General features: G+C 31.0%; 1 protein-coding gene across 3 annotated transcripts in view; it reads left to right on the top strand.

Moving 5' to 3' along the window:
- LOC6048394 overlaps nt 1–23,839 on the top strand; it is a 242,647-nt gene that overhangs the window by 44,899 nt on the left and 173,909 nt on the right. For all 3 annotated transcript variants that reach the window (XM_038249625.1, XM_038249631.1, XM_038249638.1), the window contains exon 3: nt 19,494–19,557. The gene's annotated coding sequence lies outside the window, so the exon portion shown is untranslated. The remainder of the gene's footprint in view (nt 1–19,493; nt 19,558–23,839) is intronic.

Raw genomic sequence — 23,839 nt, forward strand, 5'->3', positions numbered from 1 at the left:
GAGGAATTCTAGGTGCTCATTTCTTCAATGATAGATTACGATGTCAGGCACAGTGTTTTCTAAGACAGGAAGATACTTTAAAAAAAACATACGTTGCAACGTCGTCTAACTAATAGGCCTTGCTTGAGAATTCTGAGAAATTTTAAAATTTGCACATCAATTCTCACTAAAATCCAAATATCTTGGCTCTGGAGTGTCGAAATTGCATTTTCTTTCATAGAAAATTGCCCGTGGTTCAATTTCCTACATGTTTTGGATTTTATCGTCAAAAATCTACTAGGGCGTCATCCATAAAGTATGTCACGCTCTAGGGGGGAGGGGGGTCTGAGCAAGTGTGACATTGCGTGTTATAAGTATAGTAAAAGCGTGACAATGGGGGGAGGTAAATTTTGACTGATTTTAGCGTGACGTACTTTATGGATGAAGCCTAGGGAGAAGAAAAAAATTTTGGAAGTGCATCTTGATCATTGGACAATATCCTATCGTTTGATGACAAAATAAGCATTATTTATTCATTTTGGTACTGATTCCAATCGATTTTAATCTATCATTCAAGAAGTGAACCTATAATTCCACGAAAACATGTGATATGCTAATAAACATGTCACTGAATGAAAAAAATAGTCAGAAAACCAAATGGGTAAAATAAATCTGTAATTATTTACATTATTTCACATCAAAAAAGTTGTAAATATAAATTGTCAGTTCCTTTAAATAAATTGACAAAAAAAAATCAGTCATAAAAAAAACCCTGTTTTTTTCTTACTTACTTGTATTAAAAATAAATACAAGTTTTAGATTTTTTCAGCGAGGACATTTTTTAACACGAATAAACGAATAAGAATCATGAGCATTTTTTTTTTCAACTATACCAGAGTTCAACAAAGAAAGATTAAATTTATTTTTGCATGTTTTTGCAACATTCCTTCGAAAAAAGAGTATTCAAAATACATGTTTGAAATATTTATTTCATGTTTATCCATTTTTTAAACATAGGCTGTTTAAAAAAAACAATTAAAAAATTGTAATCATAAAAAATATACTTTTTTTGCATTCTTCTGAACACGGCAGTATCAATATTATTTGAAGATTTTTTTCTGAAAGGATTTGTTTGTTTCCAATATTGGCAGTTCTTTGGAATCAAATTTAACGAGTTTTCAAAAAACAAAATAATTCTCTGATTTTTAACATTTTTATGGCATTTGAAATTAAATTTGTCAGCGCAAAATCAATTTTTTTTCAGTAAAATCGCTGAATCTCGCCAATAGTTCATTTTAGTTTGAGGTCTACATTGATTATTATGTAAAATTGTCTGGGGAACACGATTATGATAAAATAAACCAAATAAAGCATAAGAAATTCTACAAAACTGATTTTTAATACTTAAAACGTTCGAATATAACATTAGTGAGAATTTAATGGTTGAATTTTTTTATTGAATTTCTTGGACAATTTTCTATAAGATGCATCCTGTAGAAAGTCTTTTGCTCAAATAGTTACAAAGTTATGATTAAGAGAAAAAAAAGTTTTTTAGAAAATCGTCAAAAAAGAGGGCGGTGCCAAAAATAGAGGGATGGTCTAATTAGCACCACTTGGGATTTCTGTTAACTATCGATTGATGAACGCTGCCTCCATGTTTGGTATAAATCGGTGAAGGTCGAGTCCAATAGTGTACTCAGTTGACCTGGAATGGCCCATATGCGAACATGGGCAGTAACTAATTTTAGAGTTGTTCAGGGGTCATACTTGAGCTCGACCTAAATAATAAGACATCGAAAAAATAAATTTAATGTGTTTCAATTATCCGAAGATTCGATTATCCAAAGTGATAAAAAATCGAATCTGGATTGTACTAAAAAACCATTTATTTCATTTTTTATATTAAAAAGAGCAAATCTCTGGACGTTTTATTTCATCAAACTCACAACATTACAAATCGATAAAAATAGTTCCTAATAAATTGCAAGTTATAAAATGAGAATATTTGATTTAACATAAACCCCCTCTATTCTAATTCATTTGGAAAATCAGGGACAACATTTTGTGTTTCAGAAAACTTTAAAAATGTGCCCCTACATCCCACCTGCGCATCCCCTCGTCATAGGTCAGAGTCAGGAGACTTCAACGGCCTTATTCTAGTTACAGACTTTGCACACTACGATACTCAATAGGATGTAGCAAAACGGGTCAAAACATACAAATTTCAGTATTTGCATATGACCCGATCTTCGTGTACAAGTACATGTTAGTGGAAAATATTTGTTTTAGAAAATGAAAATTTAAGTGATTAAAATTTACACGAAAAAAGGATGTTGCCTTCCTCACTGAGGTAAGACCAACCTTCATGTATACCTATCGACTCAGAATCTAAAACTGAACAAATGTCTGTGTGTATGTGTGTGTATGGGACTACAATTCTCACTGAGTATAAAAGTAAAAAATGTGTTTATGTATTTATCCGTATGTTTGAAACGAAACCGGAAATTGACTCAAATACCATCATGTTGGTAAGGATATCAAAAAAAAACCTTTCCAACGAGTCCAAAACATTGAAGATCTGGCAACCTTGTCTCGAGTTATGCCCACTTATGTGATATTTTATACTTCTTTGAAGCCGGATCTCTCCTAAATGTATGTAAACTATATCCGGAGTTAGTTTATAATTTGTCCTGATGCTTACCTTATATAATAAATCCGTGCCCTCCGACACTTATTTTCGATTTTTTTCCAAATTGAGACAAAATTTCATTGATTGTTAGTATAGGGCACTTGAAGGACGTGTAGATGACCAATCGCAAGTATTTTTGAAATTTGTGTATCGTAAGTAGGTCGAATACCGATGCAAAAATCTGGAGCAACACGAGAAAAGGGCAGATGAGCATTTTGACAGCATGAACAATTTTGCAAATTCCGAGCCAACAGGTAACTTTTTCACAAAAATGGAAATGTAAATCAAAAGCTTGCCTTCCCAGCTACCATTTAACACTGCGAGTTTTGCTGCTCAAAATTAGCAAAATAGTGCTGGCTGTCAAATTGCTTATGCGCCCTTTTCAAATGTTGCTCTAGAAATGGCTGTGTTAATCAATGGCTCTTAAGTATTTTTGAAAACTAATCCGAGAAATACAGTAGCTGTTCGGTAACTGGGCTGCTTTTTAACTGGGCGCTCGATAACTGGGCCGTAGCCCAGTTAAAAAGCAGACAAACGTCAAAAAACCAAAACAAATCGAAATGACCGAGGGGTTAATGGATGCAAAAATCATGTTCAATAAATAAAAAAAAAATTTCAGACATTTATTTAATTTCAAGTCACAATTAAAGACATATGAAAAGTAAGCATTGAACATAAATTTGAGTTATTTTTATTTTTGTATTTCATCTGAAAAGTTTTATGCATCGGTGATTCCCTTGCGATTTTTCGTGCAGCCCAGTTAAACTTTAGTTAATATTTTAATGCCCTTATTAAAACATTTTCCACGATTCAAATGAAGCTTTATTTAAGTTAGTGTAGAGAAGAGATCGTAGGTAATATTATCTTAACATGTGTAATTCAGCAAACTTTATAGGTAAACAGATCTTAAAATATGTCCTATTCTCTTTAAAAAATTAGGCTCAACTGAAAATATTTTTAAAATAGGCACATGTAAACAATTTCTGACTACAATATTTTTTTTCACTGTTCCACCCCTCAAACCTTACCACCAAACTGGACAACGACTGCTTCGGTGTCTGCTTTCATGTTCCCTTTCCGTTGTTTTTTTTCACATGCATATTTATTTTGAGTTTTTCCACTCAAAAGTGGGTAGCGGCACTGGATGAGGTTCTCCCTGTCTGCAAAAGACGACCAAAGTCACCACCACCACCAGCATCACACATATAAAACAGAAACTCAGCTCGGCTCCAATTTGATTAAGAAGTTAAAACATTCAGGAATAATCCACTCACACTAGGGTGGTCCAAATCCGGGCTTTTGCGGGGCTACCTCCTGAAATCAAAGATTGACCCATCACTAGGCTGAACTCCAAATTTGAGCGTTTAAAGTTTGTATGGGAAAAAATCGTCAAAATGTATGGAGAAAAGCAACTGTTTTACTTTTTTACCTATGGAAGGCACCATAATTATCCAATTCTTACAATTTCTCAGGTGTAGAACCTTCATTAAATTTTGAACAAATTTCCCAAAGACACCATATTTTTAGGATTTTTTTTTTGCTGAAAAGTTATTAGCTTTTGAAAACGACCATTTGATAAAGATTGGACGACTATTGCGCCCTCTACAGGTAAACAACTGAAACAGTTGTTTTTCTTCATACATTTTGACGATTTTTCCCATACAAACTTCAAGCGATTAGAGGGAGGGGTTCCCGTGGTCAGAATGAGCTCAAATATGAAATTAACCCAGATGGGTCAATTTTTGATTTCAGGGGGTAGCCCCGAGAAAGCCCGGATTTGGACCACCCTAACTCACACACACACAAACACGTACATTTGGCATAAACAAAAATACACACACACAGTCATACAAATAGTCCGAAATCGAGTGGGATGTGGAAATTTTCTTCTTGCTTTCCGATTCCTAGAGTGTGTCCTATAGTGGGAAAAAACAACTTTAAGAGGTGGGGCGAAAAAGGAACGACACGGGTGTGAACCGGGAAAACTTTCTCTCTTTTTTTTTCGCCCTGCTCGACTTGGTTTGTGGCGGAAAAGCTGCCGATGTTGATGTTGAGTGTTGGTGGGAGGGCTTAAATTAAATGATCATTTTTATTTGAAAACTGTGACAGAGGCTCAACACAAAACGGCTACGACGATGATGACGGTGGAGAAAGGGAAGAAATGGTGTCTCATCGGATTGAGCCAAAGGTTGTTCATATTTTAATGGAAAGGCGGTGAAAGGTTACGATTTTTTGGGTGGTGAGATGATGATGGTGGTGATGGGAGGTTCTTTTTGTTCTATAGTTTTTTTATGGCGAACGAAATCACTGCCACTGGTGAAGGTTTTATGTGGACTGCAAGTGGTTCAGCTTCAGAGAGCTTGTTGGTGGGTGTGGGAGGAGTTTTCAATCGAGCTACGAATTTCTAACTTGGGACAAACTTTTTGGCTCATGCTGGCACAGAAATGACAGCTGTCAAGATTGATGACCTCGTAAAACTTGGTTCAATTACAGAGTTTTCATTTATTCAGCAAGAATGGATGTTGAGATGTATCTTTTTGCACTTTTGGTTTACTAAAATTAGTTGATTTATTTACTTCAAAATAAAAAGCTTGTTAATTAAACATGTCCTCTCATACTGCATCTGCTTTGAATTCAAAAACACCCACTCCCACCCCACCAAAAGTCGAAACAATCCCTGTTTCCTAACACAATGTTCCCCCAAGTTCACCGCTCAAATCCCACACAACATCGCATGTTAAATATTCATTATTGCATTAGATTATTTATGAATGAAATATTCAAAATTCATAACGCGTGGTCTCACCTCTGCTGCTCTGGTGACTCTGAGCTGTGACTTTGCTGCTGCTACTACCAAAAACACCCACACAAACCACACACACACCCACACACCCACGTGTGTGAGTGGGAGCAACAGGACCCTTACCCCCTCATGAAACCCCCCCCTCCTCGAAAAGTGTCCGTTCTGTACACACGTGCGGTAATCCTCTTGCGATTGCAAAAGTTCTCGTGTTTGTGTGAGCGGACACTGCAGGTCCCTGTTTGGGGGCAAAATTTTGTGACGTTGTTGGCCCTCTGCTTAACCTTTAACTTAAAAGTGTGATTTTTGACATCATTTTTTGAACAGATTAATCTTAAAAAAAGTAGCTTAAGAAATTGAAGAACAAGAGTTGATAGTAAATTTTAAGCTAAACATAATGGTTTGTTTTAGATGTTCTCTATTCTTGATTGTCATAATATTTTTTGAGTTTTTCCATTCTTTCAAACATGAGCAGTTCATTTAAAAAAGGTCGACGTCGTCGTGCTGTCTTGACGCACCCGCCATTTCGCCGTTCCGGGAAAAATGCGTTTTAATGTTTGACCTTGAACAAACAAAAACGAAAGCACGCAATGTAAACAACAACAAACGCGTTTTGTTTGGCTGAGTCCCGAGTTCTAATAACAAATGTTTACGGTAGTCTAACTTGTACGTGCGTCAAACGCGTTCTGACCTGCAATCCTTTTGGCCAGTTGTTGCAATTACATCAATTTTCAGAGAGTGACAAGATAGCACGACAAGATTGAAACTACTTTCATATGGAAAGTGACAAAAATGCACGGAGTTTTTTCGGATTTCGTTGAATATCTCAGGATTGAAATCGAATTTTGGTGATCTGTGAAGGTCAAAAGGTGATGGATTGTGAGCTGTTCTTAACTCAATTTGGCCAAAATGCACGTACGACAAGTTAACACAACGGCAACGATATATAATATATTTTATAAGTTAACTTTTATTAAGCAACCTTTTCATGCCTGGCTTAATGTTGTTGTGAGTTTTTTTTTTTTTTCATTCTTTCAAATATGAGCTATGAGTTCTTCAAAAATACTTCAACTTCTTAAATATTTTTTGAAGTTTTAAATTTATTTTATAAAGCTTATTCTTTTTTGTCTTAATGTTCATGTGGTGGTAATTAATTACCGAGGTTCTAGTGCACCCAGAGGGTATTTATTTATATTTTTTAAGATAACCCCCCTCCCTCTCCGATTTTAAAAAGTCTCCAACAATCCGGGGGCAAGTTTTATTGAGAAGACCTCTAAATTTCCAAGAATATGGGAGTGATATTAATGAAAACCGCTTAAAACACCTTTCCATAGATGGGTAATTCTCTACCAACTATTACGAAATCGGGAAAAGTTGCCCCGACCCCTCTTCGATTTGTGTGAAACTTTGTCCTAAGGGGTAACTTTTATCCCTGATCACGAATCCGAGATCCGTTTTTTGATATCTCGTGACGGAGGGGCGGTACGACCCCATTCATTTTTAAACATGCGAAAAAGGGGTGCTTTTCAATAATTTGCAGCCCGAAACGGTGATGAGATAGGAACTTGATGTCAAAGGGACTTTTATGTAAAATTAGACGCCCAATTTAATGGCGTTCTCAGAATTCCCTAAAAACGAATTTTTCATCGAAAAAATACTGAAAAAGTTTCAAAAATTCTCCAATTTTCCGTTACTCGACTGTAAAAAAAATTGGAACATGTCATTTTAAGGGAAACTTAAAGTACTTTTCAAATCTACATTGACAAAGAATAGTCATTTTATCATTAAGAACGAAATTTTCGTGTTTTATAACTTTGCAGGGTTATTTTTAAAGAGTGTAATAATGTTCTACATAGTTTTAGAGCAGACAATTACAAAAATTTTGATATATAAACATAAGGAGTATGCTTATAAACAACAAGAGTTATCGCGATTTTACGAAAAAAAAGTTTTGAAAAAGTTACTTTTTGCGTTTCTCTTTGTTTTTTCGTCCATGTTTGTCGCGGGTGACGATGAACGACGACGACCAACTTTTTCAAAACTTTTTTTTCGTAAAATCGTGACAACTCTTGATGTTTATAAGCAAACCCCTTAGGTTTATGTATCAAACTTTTTTGTAATTGTCTGCTCTACATCTTTGTAGAACATTATTACACTCTAAAAAAAACCCTGCAACGTTAGAAAAAAAAAACACTAAATTTCAAAATGAAAAATTTTGTTCTAAATAAAAAATGACCCTTCTGGGTCAATGTAGATTTGAAAAGTACATTAAATTTTCCTTAATCTGGCATACTCTAAATTTTTTGCAATAGAGTCACGGAAAATGGGAGAATTTAAAAAAATAATAGTGTTTTTATTTTACATAAAAGTCCCTTTAACACCAAATTTCTATCTCATCACCGTTTCAGGCTGAAATAATTGAAAAATACCTCTTTTTTCGCATGTTCAATAATTAAAGGGGTCGTACCACCCCTCCGTCAAGAGATATCAAAAAACGGACCTCGCATTCGTGATCAGGGACAAAAGTTACTCATTAGGACAAAATTACACGCAAGGGGTCCGATGTAATTATCTCTCTATCACTCCTCCCCTTTTCCTCAACTATGCGCTCTCACCGCTGAGTCTCTCAATCTCTCCGAAAACTGCAATGAAAGAACGCGAGATGGCGATTAGGAGCCGACCACGCATGACGTCCCGTTAAACTGCGTTTGCGAAATGGATTTTGTGGCGGCTCTTGTGGTTAAACGATGTTGTGGTAGCATGATCGTGGAAGCGGGAATGAGAGAGAAAAGGAAAATGTCAATCGCGAGTTTGTAAACACGAAAACGTGTTCGGCTTTGTTCGGCGCTGAAAGTTTCAATAAGGGGAGAAGAGCAGTTGTATTTGAGGCATGAATATTTAGACGGGATTGTAGTTGCTAATATTTTGATTGTTTAACAACCCTGATCTTGATTATTCTATTGAGAGATGAGACGTTTTTTTCGGAATTTTGAGTACGCCATCAAATCGGGCGTCCAATTTTACATGAAAATCCCTTCGACACCAAATTTCTATCTCACCACCGTTTCAGGTTGCAAATTATTAAAAAATACCTCCGTCACGAGATATTAAAAAGCGGACCTCAGATTCGTGTTCACGGACAAGTTACCCCTTAGGCTGGATTTTCATGGATTGTGCAACGACATCGAGAGCACGAGCATCGAACCAACTCGATGCTCGTGGCTTGCGTTACTTCATTTAGCTTAGACACAACCCCAAAATCGACTTTCCGGAATAAGGAACACTTGCATGCAAGTTAACGAAGGATGGAAAATGACAGATTCAAACGTAAACAAAGCAGCATTGCGTGGCGATTGGAATTCCAGAACAACTTTTGAAATAAGCTGATGATGTTCAATAAATCTTTTTCAAAAAGGCGCATGATTAGACTAGCGCTTAATTTAATTTAATAAAACCTCTTGCCTCATGTTCGTTGCGAAAAATCATGCAAAATAGATGAGAGATAATTGAGGTTTTGCAGCGCGACTGTGTTTCAAATGTAGGTGGCGCCAAAATGAGGTTACTTTCCAAAAATCGTATTTCTTTCTGCTGGATTGAAGAACAAAATTGCTTATTTCTCATGGTTCCCTGCATCAATCTTAATGAAACTGGTTGCAAAAGACGAGAAAATTTTTTTGCTTTAAAATAATGAACATCTTTTTTTTGGGCGCGCAGAAATATGTGACTTTTTCTAAAAAAACATGTTTTGGAACACTAAAAATGAGTTTCCCGTTTATATCAATGAAATAAACAGTTTTATAATTGATAACAGATGTGTTTACGTATATTCAACAATTTTTATTGATTTTTGACAGACTTTCTTACCAAATAGTCCAAATTACTATCTTTTTCTAAATTTACAGTTTTCTCATAGAAAAATCAAACAAATATTGGAAAGTTGTACACCAAATTGTTGGAAATATTTTTTCTCATCCGAATCCGGCATAAGTTTAATAAAAATGTTGATTATGAAGGAAAAAACACATATTTTTCAAAAAATAAATCATAGGTTTACGCTATTTGTTCATAGGTGGCGACACGTGTCTTTTAGCTTAGCTGCAAATTCTCTATAGAGTGGACTAAAAATTGGAAAAATTTCAGGAATTTCAAAAAAATTAAGTAATTTAATTTTTTTTAATAATAATAATAATAATAATAAAATTTAAGAAATTAAAGAAAATAAAAGAATTAAGAAATTTAAGGAATTAATAGAATTAAAGAAATTTTAGAAACTTAAAAAAAAATCAAAATTTTAAAAATTTTAGAAATTTTTGAAAATTTAGAAATTATAGAAATTATAAAAACTTTAAAAATCTTAAAATTTTTAAAAATTTTAGAAATTTTAGAAATTTCTAGATTTAAAAAATTTAAGAAATTTTAGAAATTTTAGTAATTTTAGAAATTGTAGAAATTATAGAAATTTTAGAAATTTTAGAAATTTTAGAAATTTTAGAAATTTTAGAAATTTTAGAAATTTTAGAAATTTTAGAAATTTTAGAAATTTTAGAAATTTTAGAAATTTTAGAAATTTTAGAAATTTTAGAAATTTTAGAAATTTTAGAAATTTTAGAAATTTTAGAAATTTTAGAAATTTTAGAAATTTCAGAAATTTTAGAAATTTTAGAAATTTTAGAAATTTTAGAAATTTTAGAAATTTTAGAAATTTTAGAAATTTTAGAAATTTTAGAAATTTTAGAAATTTTAGAAATTTTAGAAATTTTAGAAATTTTAGAAATTTTAGAAATTTTAGAAATTTTAGAAATTTTAGAAATTTTAGAAATTTTAGAAATTTTAGAAATTTTAGAAATTTTAGAAATTTTAGAAATTTTAGAAATTTTAGAAATTTTAGAAATTTTAGAAATTTTAGAAATTTTAGAAATTTTAGAAATTTTAGAAATTTTAGAAATTTTAGAAATTTTAGAAATTTTAGAAATTTTAGAAATTTTAGAAATTTTAGAAATTTTAGAAATTTTAGAAATTTTAGAAATTTTAGAAATTTTAGAAATTTTAGAAATTTTAGAAATTTTAGAAATTTTAGAAATTTTAGAAATTTTAGAAATTTTAGAAATTTTAGAAATTTTAGAAATTTTAGAAATTTTAGAAATTTTAGAAATTTTAGAAATTTTAGAAATTTTAGAAATTTTAGAAATTTTAGAAATTTTAGAAATTTTAGAAATTTTAGAAATTTTAGAAATTTTAGAAATTTTAGAAATTTTAGAAATTTTAGAAATTTTAGAAATTTTAGAAATTTTAGAAATTTTAGAAATTTTAGAAATTTTAGAAATTTTAGAAATTTTAGAAATTTTAGAAATTTTAGAAATTTTAGAAATTTTAGAAATTTTAGAAATTTTAGAAATTTTAGAAATTTTAGAAATTTTAGAAATTTTAGAAATTTTAGAAATTTTAGAAATTTTAGAAATTTTAGAAATTTTAGAAATTTTAGAAATTTTAGAAATTTTAGAAATTTTAGAAATTTTAGAAATTTTAGAAATTTTAGAAATTTTAGAAATTTTAGAAATTTTAGAAATTTTAGAAATTTTAGAAATTTTAGAAATTTTAGAAATTTTAGAAATTTTAGAAATTTTAGAAATTTTAGAAATTTTAGAAATTTTAGAAATTTTAGAAATTTTAGAAATTTTAGAAATTTTAGAAATTTTAGAAATTTTAGAAATTTTAGAAATTTTAGAAATTTTAGAAATTTTAGAAATTTTAGAAATTTTAGAAATTTTAGAAATTTTAGAAATTTTAGAAATTTTAGAAATTTTAGAAATTTTAGAAATTTTAGAAATTTTAGAAATTTTAGAAATTTTAGAAATTTTAGAAATTTTAGAAATTTTAGAAATTTTAGAAATTTTAGAAATTTTAGAAATTTTAGAAATTTTAGAAATTTTAGAAATTTTAGAAATTTTAGAAATTTTAGAAATTTTAGAAATTTTAGAAATTTTAGAAATTTTAGAAATTTTAGAAATTTTAGAAATTTTAGAAATTTTAGAAATTTTAGAAATTTTAGAAATTTTAGAAATTTTAGAAATTTTAGAAATTTTAGAAATTTTAGAAATTTTAGAAATTTTAGAAATTTTAGAAATTTTAGAAATTTTAGAAATTTTAGAAATTTTAGAAATTTTAGAAATTTTAGAAATTTTAGAAATTTTAGAAATTTTAGAAATTTTAGAAATTTTAGAAATTTTAGAAATTTTAGAAATTTTAGAAATTTTAGAAATTTTAGAAATTTTAGAAATTTTAGAAATTTTAGAAATTTTAGAAATTTTAGAAATTTTAGAAATTTTAGAAATTTTAGAAATTTTAGAAATTTTAGAAATTTTAGAAATTTTAGAAATTTTAGAAATTTTAGAAATTTTAGAAATTTTAGAAATTTTAGAAATTTTAGAAATTTTAGAAATTTTAGAAATTTTAGAAATTTTAGAAATTTTAGAAATTTTAGAAATTTTAGAAATTTTAGAAATTTTAGAAATTTTAGAAATTTTAGAAATTTTAGAAATTTTAGAAATTTTAGAAATTTTAGAAATTTTAGAAATTTTAGAAATTTTAGAAATTTTAGAAATTTTAGAAATTTTAGAAATTTTAGAAATTTTAGAAATTTTAGAAATTTTAGAAATTTTAGAAATTTTAGAAATTTTAGAAATTTTAGAAATTTTAGAAATTTTAGAAATTTTAGAAATTTTAGAAATTTTAGAAATTTTAGAAATTTTAGAAATTTTAGAAATTTTAGAAATTTTAGAAATTTTAGAAATTTTAGAAATTTTAGAAATTTTAGAAATTTTAGAAATTTTAGAAATTTTAGAAATTTTAGAAATTTTAGAAATTTTAGAAATTTTAGAAATTTTAGAAATTTTAGAAATTTTAGAAATTTTAGAAATTTTAGAAATTTTAGAAATTTTAGAAATTTTAGAAATTTTAGAAATTTTAGAAATTTTAGAAATTTTAGAAATTTTAGAAATTTTAGAAATTTAAGAAATTTTAGAAATTTTAGAAATCTTAGAAATTTTAGAAATTTTAGAAATTTTAGAAATTTTAGAAATTTTAGAAATTTTAGAAATTTTAGAAATTTTAGAAATTTTAGAAATTTTAGAAATTTTAGAAATTTTAGAAATTTTAGAAATTTTAGAAATTTTAGAAATTTTAGAAATTTTAGAAATTTTAGAAATTTTAGAAATTTTAGAAATTTTAGAAATTTTAAAAATTTTAGAAACTTTAGAAATTTTAGAAATTTTAGAAATTTTAGAAATTTTAGAAATTTCAGAAATTTTAGAAATTTTAGAAATTTTAGAAATTTTTGGAAATTTTAGAAATTTTAGAAATTTTAGAAATTTTTAGAAATTTTAGAAATTTTAGAAATTTTTGAAATTTTATTAATTTTTAGAAATTTTAGAAATTTTAGAAATTTTAGAAATTTTAGAAATTTTAGAAATTTTAGAAATTTTAGAAATTTTAGAAATTTTAGAAATTTTAGAAATTTTAGAAATTTTAGAAATTTTAGAAATTTTAGAAATTTTAGAAATTTTAGAAATTTTAGAAATTTTAGAAATTTTAGAAATTTTAGAAATTTTAGAAATTTTAGAAATTTTAGAAATTTTAGAAATTTTAGAAATTTTAGAAATTTTAGAAATTTTAGAAATTTTAGAAATTTTAGAAATTTTAGAAATTTCAGAAATTTTAGAAATTTTAGAAATTTTAGAAATTTTAGAAATTTTAGAAATTTTAGAAATTTTAGAAATTTCAGAAATTTGAGAAATTTGAGAAATTTTAGAAATTTTAGAAATTTTAGAAATTTTAGAAATTTTAGAAATTTTAGAAATTTTAGAAATTTTAGAAATTTTAGAAATTTTAGAAATTTTAGAAATTTTAGGAATTTTAGAAATTTTAGAAATTTTAGAAATTTTAGAAATTTTAGAAATTTTAGAAATTTTAGAAATTTTTGAAATTTTTGAAATTTTTGAAATTTTTGAAATTTTAGAAATTTTAGAAATTTTAGAAATTTTAGAAATTTTAGAAATTTTATAAATTTTAGAAATTTTAGAAATTTTATAAATTTTATAAATTTTAGAAATTTTAGAAATTTTAGAAATTTTAGAAATTTTAGAAATTTTAGAAATTTTAGAAATTTTAGAAATTTTAGAAATTTTAGAAATTTTAGAAATTTTAGAAATTTTAGAAATTTCAGAAATTTTAGAAATTTTAGAAATTTTAGAAATTTTAGAAATTTTAGAAATTTTAGAAATTTTAGAAATTTTAGAAATTTTAGAAATTTTAGAAATTTCAGAAATTTTAAAAATTTTAGAAATTTTAGAAATTTTAGAAATTTTAGAAATTTTAGAAATTTTAGAAATTTTAGAAATTTTAGAAATTTTATAAATTTTATAAATTTTAAAAATTTTAGAAATTTTTGAAAATTTTAGAAATTTTAGAAATTTTAGAAATTTTAGAAATTTTAGAAATTTTAGAAATTTTAGAAATTTTAGAAATTTTTGAAATTTTTGAAATTTTTGAAATTTTAGAAATTTTAGAAATTTTAGAAATTTTAGAAATTTTAGAAATTTTAGAAATTTTAGAAATTTTAGAAATTTTAGAAATTTTAGAAATTTTAGAAATTTTAGAAATTTTAGAAATTTTAGAAATTTTAGAAATTTTAGAAATTTTAGAAATTTTATAAATTTTAGAAATTTTAGAAATTTTAGAAATTTTAGAAATTTTAGAAATTTTATAAATTTTAGAAATTTTAGAAATTTTAGAAATTTTAGAAATTTTAGAAATTTTAGAAATTTTAGAAATTTTAGAAATTTTAGAAATTTTAGAAATTTTAGAAATTTTAGAAATTTTAGAAATTTTAGAAATTTTAGAAATTTCAGAAATTTTAGAAATTTTAGAAATTTTAGAAATTTTAGAAATTTCAGAAATTTTAGAAATTTTAGAAATTTTAGAAATTTTAGAAATTTTAGAAATTTTAGAAATTTTAGAAATTTTAGAAATTTTAGAAATTTTAGAAATTTTAGAAATTTTAGAAATTTTAGAAATTTTAGAAATTTTAGAAATTTTAAAAATTTTAGAAATTTTAGAAATTTTAGAAATTTTAGAAATTTTAGAAATTTTAGAAATTTTAGAAATTTTAGAAATTTTAGAAATTTTTGAAATTTTAGAAATTTTAGAAATTTTAGAAATTTTAGAAATTTTAGAAATTTTAGAAATTTTAGAAATTTTAGAAATTTTAGAAATTTTAGAATTTTAAGAAATCAAAGAAATTTAAGAAATTTAAGAAGTTTAAGAAATTTAAAAAAAATCAAGTAATTTAAGAAATTTAAGAAATTTAAGAAATTTTAGAATTTGAGACATTTAAGAAATTTAAGAAATTTAAGAAATTTAAGAAATTTAAGAAATTTAAGAAATTTAAGAAATTTAAGAAATTTAAGAAATTTAAGAAATTTTAGAAATTTAAAAAATTAAAGAAATTGAAATTTTTTTAAACAAATTTTAAAAATTTAAGAAATTTATGAAATTTAAGAAATTTAAGATATTCAGGTAATTATAAATATTAAGAAATTAGAGGAATTGAAGAAATTAAAGTAAGTAAAGACATTTTATATATTTTTAATATTTTAGAAATTATAAAAATTTTAGAAAACTTTGAAATTTGAGAATGCTTTGAAATTTTAGAATACTTTGAAATTTTAAAAAACTTAGTAAATTTATAAGAAATTTTAGGGATTTTAGAAATTTTGGAATTTAAGAAATTTAAGCAAATTTTATGCAAGCAATCCGTCCAAAGGTGCACGGCATCCTCCTGCAAAACAATGCCCAGAAATCCGGCCACCGGTGGACGGATTCCTCCTGCAAAACAATGCCCCGAAATCCAACCACCGGTGGACCAGTTCCTTTTGTCAACTTGGTCAGGCAATCCGTCCATCGGTGCACAGAATCTTCCTGCAAAACAACGCCCAGAAATCCGTCCTCCTGCAAAACGAAACCCTGAAATCCGTCCACCGGTGAACGGATTCCTCCTGCAAAACAATGCACCGAAATCCAACCACCGGTGGAGGGATTCCTCCTGCAAAACAATGTCCAGAAATCCGGCCACCGGTGGATCGATTTCTCCTGCAAAACAATGCCCCGAAATCCTTCTACCGGTGGACAAGTTTCTCTTGTCAACTTGGCCAGGCAATCCGTCCACCGGTGGACGGATTCCTCCTGCAAAACAATGTCCACCATTTCACCATGCAAAATCAGCTGTTTTGATTGTTGACAAGGTCTGGTTTGACAGATAGAATTTGTTTCGTCAAGTTTCATTCCCATCCCGTACCAAGCGTTTCAAAGCGTTATTTAGGTTTGTGTCTAGGGTGCCGCTGAGGTAGCAAAAAGGCACTGAACGAGCATCGAGTTTCAATGCACGGACATTTTAGCAAAGCATGGTCGTGAGTATGCTTTCGATGTCGGTCGTCTAAAGATGCTCGTGCATCGAAAATGAAAAGTCGGAAAATCGCATTTTCGCAACTTTCCGGCGATGGGTATGTGTTTGTTTGTGCTTATACTACCATAAAATATCAATCCAAACCATTTTGCGATTTAACCTGATTGATAAAAATGAGTTTTCGGCAAAATATGACCACGAGCATCGAAAGCCGCTTTCGATGTCGGTCATCGAAAAATCCATGAAAATCCACCCTTAGGAAAAAGTTTCACGCAAATCGAAGAGGGGTTCAATACAAACCAAAATAATGGCGTGGGTAGAGAATCTCAAACCAAAACACGAATTGAGCTATGACTCCACAAACAGATTTTCTGGAATGTTGATGGTCGCTGGGTTTCTCGAGCTGTAGGAACTGAACGATTAACATCTCCTTGGGGCAAAAGCAATGTGCAGTGCCCGTGAAAACTATTCCCGACAACCGTATCGATGAGCTTTCTTAAATTCACGGTTCGATGCAGAGTTTGTCAATATTTTGCACCATAGGGGAGATGGGGGTAAGACGGCCACCCTAAGGGAGAAGTCTAAAAAAATTTACACAACAGATTATTTTGATCTCAAATTACGTACATATTGTTCTACTACTAGTCCATTATAGAAATGATATAATTTAGTTAGTCTAAAAACCAATTTTCAATACTTTTCAGGAATTTTAAAAAAATAATTGAAATCGTATATATATGAAATACGCGGGGTAAGACGGCCACCCATGTGGGGTAAGACGGCCAGTGCTATAAATCAACTTAATAACTTTGCTAAATCCACCCAAATTCCTACAAGGTTGGTTGAACAGACTTCTCTGAACATCATAACTATTTTGGTTGAAAAATCAGGTTTCAAATGTGAAGAAAAATGCTGTTTAAAAATTTTCATATTTTGGCTCAGTGAATTTCATATTATTGCGACCACATTTTATGAAAAACTGTGAATTTTACTACAAAACAAACACAATTTGATGCAAAATAATTAGTTTGTGTATTTTGATTAGAATAAGTAAATCAAAATTATGTAAACAATATTAAATTAGCGATTTTTATGAAAAGTTTGATAGGATTTCATACTATTCAATGAGTTTTGCTATATCACAGTAAAGAATGTTGTCGAAACGGTAGTTAACAGCATTTTGATTAAAAATGGATAGTTTTATTGAAAATGTTTTTCCTTATCTACAAATATGTCATAATAGTCAAAAACCGTCAAAAATATAACCTATATCAATTAAAATCTACAAATTACGGGTGGCCGTCTTACCCCGGAGGAGGTGGCCGTCTTGCCCCAAATAAATTATTTTTTAAACAATTTTTGTAAATAGCTCATCGCATTTTCTAAACTTTTTCGAGGGACATAATCTAGGAAAACTTCAATTTAACATGAAAAATATTTGAAGACAGGAAAACATATTGTTATCTAACAAAATGCCTAAGTTGTAATTCATGAAAATTACATCCAGTTTCAAGTTCAAAAATTATTTGTTTATTTTGAGCTATTTTTATACTATTTCAAACAATATTTTTGGCAAAGGTGACTCCATATGCATTATTTAGCATGAGGAACAGTATTGCTAAACATTTTAGTAATATTCATTAGTATACTTAGTAAAACAGTGGGGTGGCCGTCTTACCCCGCCTGGCCGTCTTACCCCCAGCTCCCCTAATTTTCAAATCAACAGTCTCCTAGTCAAATTGTTACCTTCTGGAGCTCACCATAATGAGGAGCAGCTTCGGTAAACCAAAATGTAATTATGAAAATCATTTCCAGGAGCCTTCCACAGCTCGTTCTATGCCGCTGCTGCCGTTGCTGGTGCTGAGGTAACTCTTGCTCATAATTTGAATTTTAATACTATTTATCTAAATTAATTACGCGCGACTCCCTGGAGGACACGGTGAACCCCACCAACTTTGCGGTACTGACTTTGATCGAGTTTAAGGCTGCTTTCAAAATGAATCTAAAACATTTGACTTCAATAATTCAAAATTCATTCTTAACTAAAACTCACACCAAAAATCCAGAAAAGTAATTTTACCAACCACTTGAAGAAATATGCATGGCACCAACACCGGAGGGGGAGCAAAAAAAGGCAATCAAAGAAGAAAACCGACCGTGCAAAATGTTGATTAAATTTAGAAAATAATATTTTCCAGTCTAGCGCACTCGACAGAGACAGCAGCAGAGTATAGGTAGCAGGTTGAGGGAGATATTTGCCCAAAATGGGTGAGTGAATCAAATTTATAACAAGGGGGTGCAAAATTGTTAGAGCGCTGCAAATTTTGGTTGAGTTACTTTGAAATTTTGAGCGTGGTTGCAACTTGAAAGAACGGGGGGAACATTAGAAAGAGATTGAAGCGAGGAAGTTGGTTTTGTGTTTGCTAAAGACATGTTGATTGCTTCCGGTTTACTTAATATGTTTACTAGAAGATGAAAGACATTTGAAATTAACTTCTGCTGGTTGCTGATATCTTGAGTGATACATTTCAATTTAGAATTCATAAGAACCTACAGAAAGCTAACATATGACCGTGATTTCTCAACGTTTCAATTTTAAAGTGTTGTCTAAGGTTTTACTAATATTATATCTCAGAAATCAGCTTATCCCAAACGCTTTCTAAATACCAACGGTTCTAATTTTCACCACATTTCCACAACCCAGTCAAGCAAATGCACCATCGTCCGTTACCATTCGTCACCGCATTACACGCGTGATTTATCTGCCGGCACTCGATTTGTGAACTATGTACTGTCATTTCGGATAGTACACCAGAACGGTCGAGGGATCATCCACAAACAACGTAATTTGATCTTCATCTTCACGCTAGAAAGCATTTTTGTTGCACAAGAGTTACACAAGCGTTTCACAGAAGTTTATAAGACTTCCAAATTTGAATCCCATCCCCCTTCTTTCAAACAGCACGTCACAGGCAGCGGTCACTATGTCCATGACCATTGCCTTCTCAATTAGTGCTCAACAATTCACAGCATCTAGCCTGAAGTCCTGGCCCAGTCCACAAACCATTCCAGTTCGAGTGTCACGTCGCCGTCAACCGACCTGATTGACGCTTCGGCCAACGTCAGGATTATCCCCTCAATGACCAGTGCGCACTACAAATTGAAAACGATGGCACACAACAGGGGTGGTGATGATAGGCGACGACGACCGTGATAACCATCGCATTGGGGGCCTCTCATCGAGAAAATCAACCAAAGTCCACTTGAACCCCAGCAACGATGGTCAACGAGTTGAGCTTGCACAGTGATTCTCGGAACTCGCATCAAGTGCGCCCTAACCTTAACCACACAATACAGAACCGTTTTGTCCACTTTATTGTCCTCGCCGGAGGCCTCCCAACCCATCAGACCAGGTCACTGAACAAAGGAAACGTCCCACGTAATAAAAGATTATCCTTTACCAAGCTCATGGCCAAGTGATTTTCGTAGAATTTTGCAAAATCATCATATTTCACCTGAGAACTCTCTCTAATAACCAAATTCTGTACTACTTCTTTGTTTCACAGATTGCTCTCATCAACGGCGATCCCAGAATCCAAAAAAAATAATCCTCTCACCCGGACTTAGAAGGTAAGCCACAGCCAAAGTGTTACTACGGCCCGCCAGCTTCGAGATCCCTCTGGCGCAATATTCGCCGATTTATATAATTGAATCCATTGATTTTCCGATCCCCCAGCCCTGGTAGCTCTGGCTTGTATCTATTATCTGCGTCTCTAATCCCATTATGTCTGACGCACGTGAGCCGACACGTCACCGGGCACGGTGGCATTGAAAACTATATTTTTCGAAAAAAAAAAATGATTTTTAAACAAAGATTAATCAAACCTTGCGAAACGCAATTCAACACTCTTTCCAGTTCCAATTTCTTTATTTTTTTTCTTTTCAATTTTTTCATAATATCAATGTTTATGTTTCTTGATTCAATTCAAGACTAACATTTCAAACCGGCCAAACATTCAATATTACCCTTTTGAAATGTTAGTCTTGATTTTAAATTTTTGAAAATATTTTTTTCGAAAAGTTCGGAAAATTTCACAAATGTTTCATATTTTAACTTCGTAAATCGGACCTAGAGGGTGACGAGCGGGAATTCCCGGGAAAAATTTCCCGGGAAATCGACCATTTTTGGACCTCTCGATTCCCGGAAAATTTGGTCGAGACTCCCGGGAAATTTTAAGCTTATGAATATCGAAGCAAAATTATATAAACTAATCAGCTAATCAACTAATTCGAAATTGTTTTTGTCATTGGATGTTAAATTTAATATTCGGTGTTCAAGTTTGAATAAACCAATGCATCTCTAATCTTCTTATTCAGAAAGTTTAAATTTTAACTTTAAGCATACTTAGCAGTTATTGTTTCTAATTATTATTTCAAAGAGGAAAAGCCTTTTCAATATAAGTATAATTCACATATCCTCTCTCGAGCATAGCAATCCTCTTAATCTAGTTTTTTTGGTAATTCTAAGGTTTTTTTTCTTTTTCGATATCAATAAGTGACCGATTCTTCGGCTCCTTTTCAAAAAATTCCCAAGTTTTTTTCAGCGTTTTGGCTGTAGTGGCACGGGAAATTCAACTCTTGATTCCAGGGAAATTGAAAATCTCGAGAATCGTCACCCTCTAATCGGACCATTAGTTGCTGAGATATCGACATAAGAAAATGGGGGGTTGTTTGGGTGAGACTTAGAAAACATCAATTTTCCTGTTTGTAGACACTTGCATGGCAATATCTCAGCAACTAAGTGTCGTATCAACAAAATTCAATTCGCGATTAAAAGCTCCATAATTCCGACAGATGGCGCAAAGCATCGAAGAATGACGATTCAAATATTCGCTGTTCGGTTAGATAGGAATGCAAACTTAAAATTGAATTTACAGTTCTTAGAACAACTTTTGAGAAAAAATTCAGGTAGTACGAGTGTAAACTTTTTGCCCTCTATAAATTAACGCAATAAAAAAATTGAAAAAAAAATATTTAGAAAAAATAATTATGTTTAAAATGTAGAGCATCAAAAGTTAACAAATTATCAGCTCGAATTATTGCTGAAAAGTTGTTTTGAACGCTGAAATTTAACAAAACAGAATTCGCATACATAAACTCAAAGGGCGAAAATTTCAATCGACATTCTTCGCTCTGTTATGCTACTCAACACTAGGTGTCGCATGTCGTTTGGCTCTTGAACGGCATTTGATGTCCTCTAAAACATATCGAAAAATAAAAAAAAGTGTTTTTTTTTTTCAAATCAAGTTATAGTGACAAAAAGTGAAATTAAAAATCACAATTTTTTACCGTGTATCATTTTTTTTTCAGTGTAGTCCATATCCATACCTACAACTTTGCCGAAGACACCAAATCGATCAAAAAATTCCTTCAAAAGATACAGATTTTTTAATTTTCACATATCATTTTTGTATGGACAGCTGCCAAATTTGTATGAAAAATTATTTGAACGAACTAATGATGCAAAATGGCTTCTTTGGGCATACCGAAGGTACCAAAAAAGTTTCAGCCGGATTAAAAAATAGAAGAATTACAATTAAGGAAAAAAGACCGATTCCTTAGAGAACTGCTGAGAAGATTGTTTGAAACATACAAGGACTCTATTTCAACAACAAAAATGAAACTATCTTTTCTGGATCGACACCTACAACTTTGCTGAAGAGACCATATCAATCAGAATATCCCTTTTCAGCCAAAAGAAAAATACATATTAATTCCAATTGTTCTTTTCAAAAAAAGACAAAGTAGATTCCAAATCATGCCCACCGCGAGCCTTTTTTTCGAAACCACATCCCGTATCGGCCCCCAAAGCCACCAAAATGGATATCTCAATCAAATTGATCAATCCAAGCCATAGTCCCCACACCACCGCTACCACGATTTCAGGCCTAACCTTCGAAGATGATACTATCAATTCAGTATCCTCCGAAAATCTGCGCCACATCTCCTGCACCCGCTCCGCCCCCAAAACGATCGGATGGAAATTCTTGGCATTTTGCTCTCTAACCACCGCACAGACACCACAACCGAGGGATGAAAAAAGGTCACAATCACTTCAAGGGCACGCACCCCTCCAGGGGTAGGGTGGTTCTTTTGGAAGAAACATCAAAAGCGCAAATGAACTAGAAATCAAACTAGTTTATCCAAATTCACTCTTTTTCGAGTAGAAATCCATGAAATTTACTGAAAACTGATTTCAAAACTTTAACAAATGTGAAGAAAATGACTTTAAAAGTTTGAGATTTCTAATCTTCATGTAGATTCAAGAAAAAAAAACAATAAAATAATATCAACGGAACCACCCTAACGCGTCACCTCAGGCGTTGGTCCGTATTATCCCAACGGAATGGGCAGGCAAAAAACCGCGCGCCCGAAATCTTGGCGGAAATCGTTTGAACGAGCAAGAGCAAACGTGACTGATTGTGATTGATGATAAGCAGTCCATAAAGTTTTGCCATTTTTGCTGGCGCGGTGGCGTTGAAGTGTGACACATTTCCAGCAATCTAGCGAGTGGGGTCGAGTTTTGGAAAAGTTGGCCCCACGCTAAACTTGTTTGAACGCCGAGATATCTAAATGATATACTGTTGCCGAAAGGTACCTTTGGCCCCAGTCTGTCACTGTGAATGGTGAACGACTGATAGATACCAATCATAACAGCCAGATTTATTGATATTGATTGTTGGAACTGAACTGAACCGAAACATTCACTAAAACTGCCTCTGAAACACTCTCTGAAACTGCTACTGATTCTGCAATTGAAACTGAACTGAGTCTTTAACTGAAACCAAACTGAAACTGTCACTGAATCTGCCACTTAAAATGTCACTGAAACTTCCACTAAAACTGCTTCTGAAATACTCACTGAAACTGCTACTGAATCTGCCATTGAAACTGAGCTGAGTCTTCAAATAAAACCAAACTGAATCTGCAACTTAAACTGTCATTGAAACTGCCTTTGCATCTGCCACTGAATCTGTCACTGAAACTGCTACTGAAACACCCACTGAAACTGCCACTGAATCTGTCAATGAAACTGCCACTGAATCTGTCACTGAAACTGTCACAGAATATGACACTGAAACTGCCACTGAATCTGTCACTGAATCTGGCACTGAAACTGACACTGAATTTGTCACTGAAACTTACAGTTAAACTGCTTCTGAAATACTCACTGAAACTGCTACTGAATCTGCCATTGAAACTGAGCTGAGTCTTCAAATAAAACCAAACTGAATCTGCAACTTAAACTGTCATTGAAACTGCCTTTGCATCTGCCACTGAATCTGTCACTGAAACTGCTACTGAAACACCCACTGAAACTGCCACTGAATCTGTCAATGAAACTGCCACTGAATCTGTCACTGAAACTGTCAATGAAACTGTCACAGAATCTGCCACTGAAACTGCCACTGAATCTGTCACTGAGTCTGCCACTGAATCTGTCACTGAAACTACCACTGAAACACTCACTGAAACTGCCACTGAAACTGTCACTGAAACTGCAACTGAATCTGCCACTGAAACTGCCTCTGTAACACTCACCGAAACTGCTACTGATTCTGCAATTGAAACTGAGCTGAGTCTTTAACTGAAACCAAACTAAAACTACTACTGAATCTGCCACTTAAAATGGCACTGAAACTTCCACTGAAACTGTCACTAGAAAAAACGAAGTTGACTTTATAGCTGTCGGCCATCATTGCTAGTACCAACCACTAGTGTCATCCTTTTATCTACAAGGACTTCGCCGCCCTGGCACGGAGCGACGGCACCGAATACTCATATTTACACAAAGAATTTTAGAGCACACGCCGCGGGATTCAAACCGGCGACCTCTGGATTGTGAGTCCAG

The sequence above is a fragment of the Culex quinquefasciatus genome, chromosome 1 (genome assembly GCF_015732765.1).
Source record: "Culex quinquefasciatus strain JHB chromosome 1, VPISU_Cqui_1.0_pri_paternal, whole genome shotgun sequence".
NCBI lineage: Eukaryota > Metazoa > Arthropoda > Insecta > Diptera > Culicidae > Culex > Culex quinquefasciatus.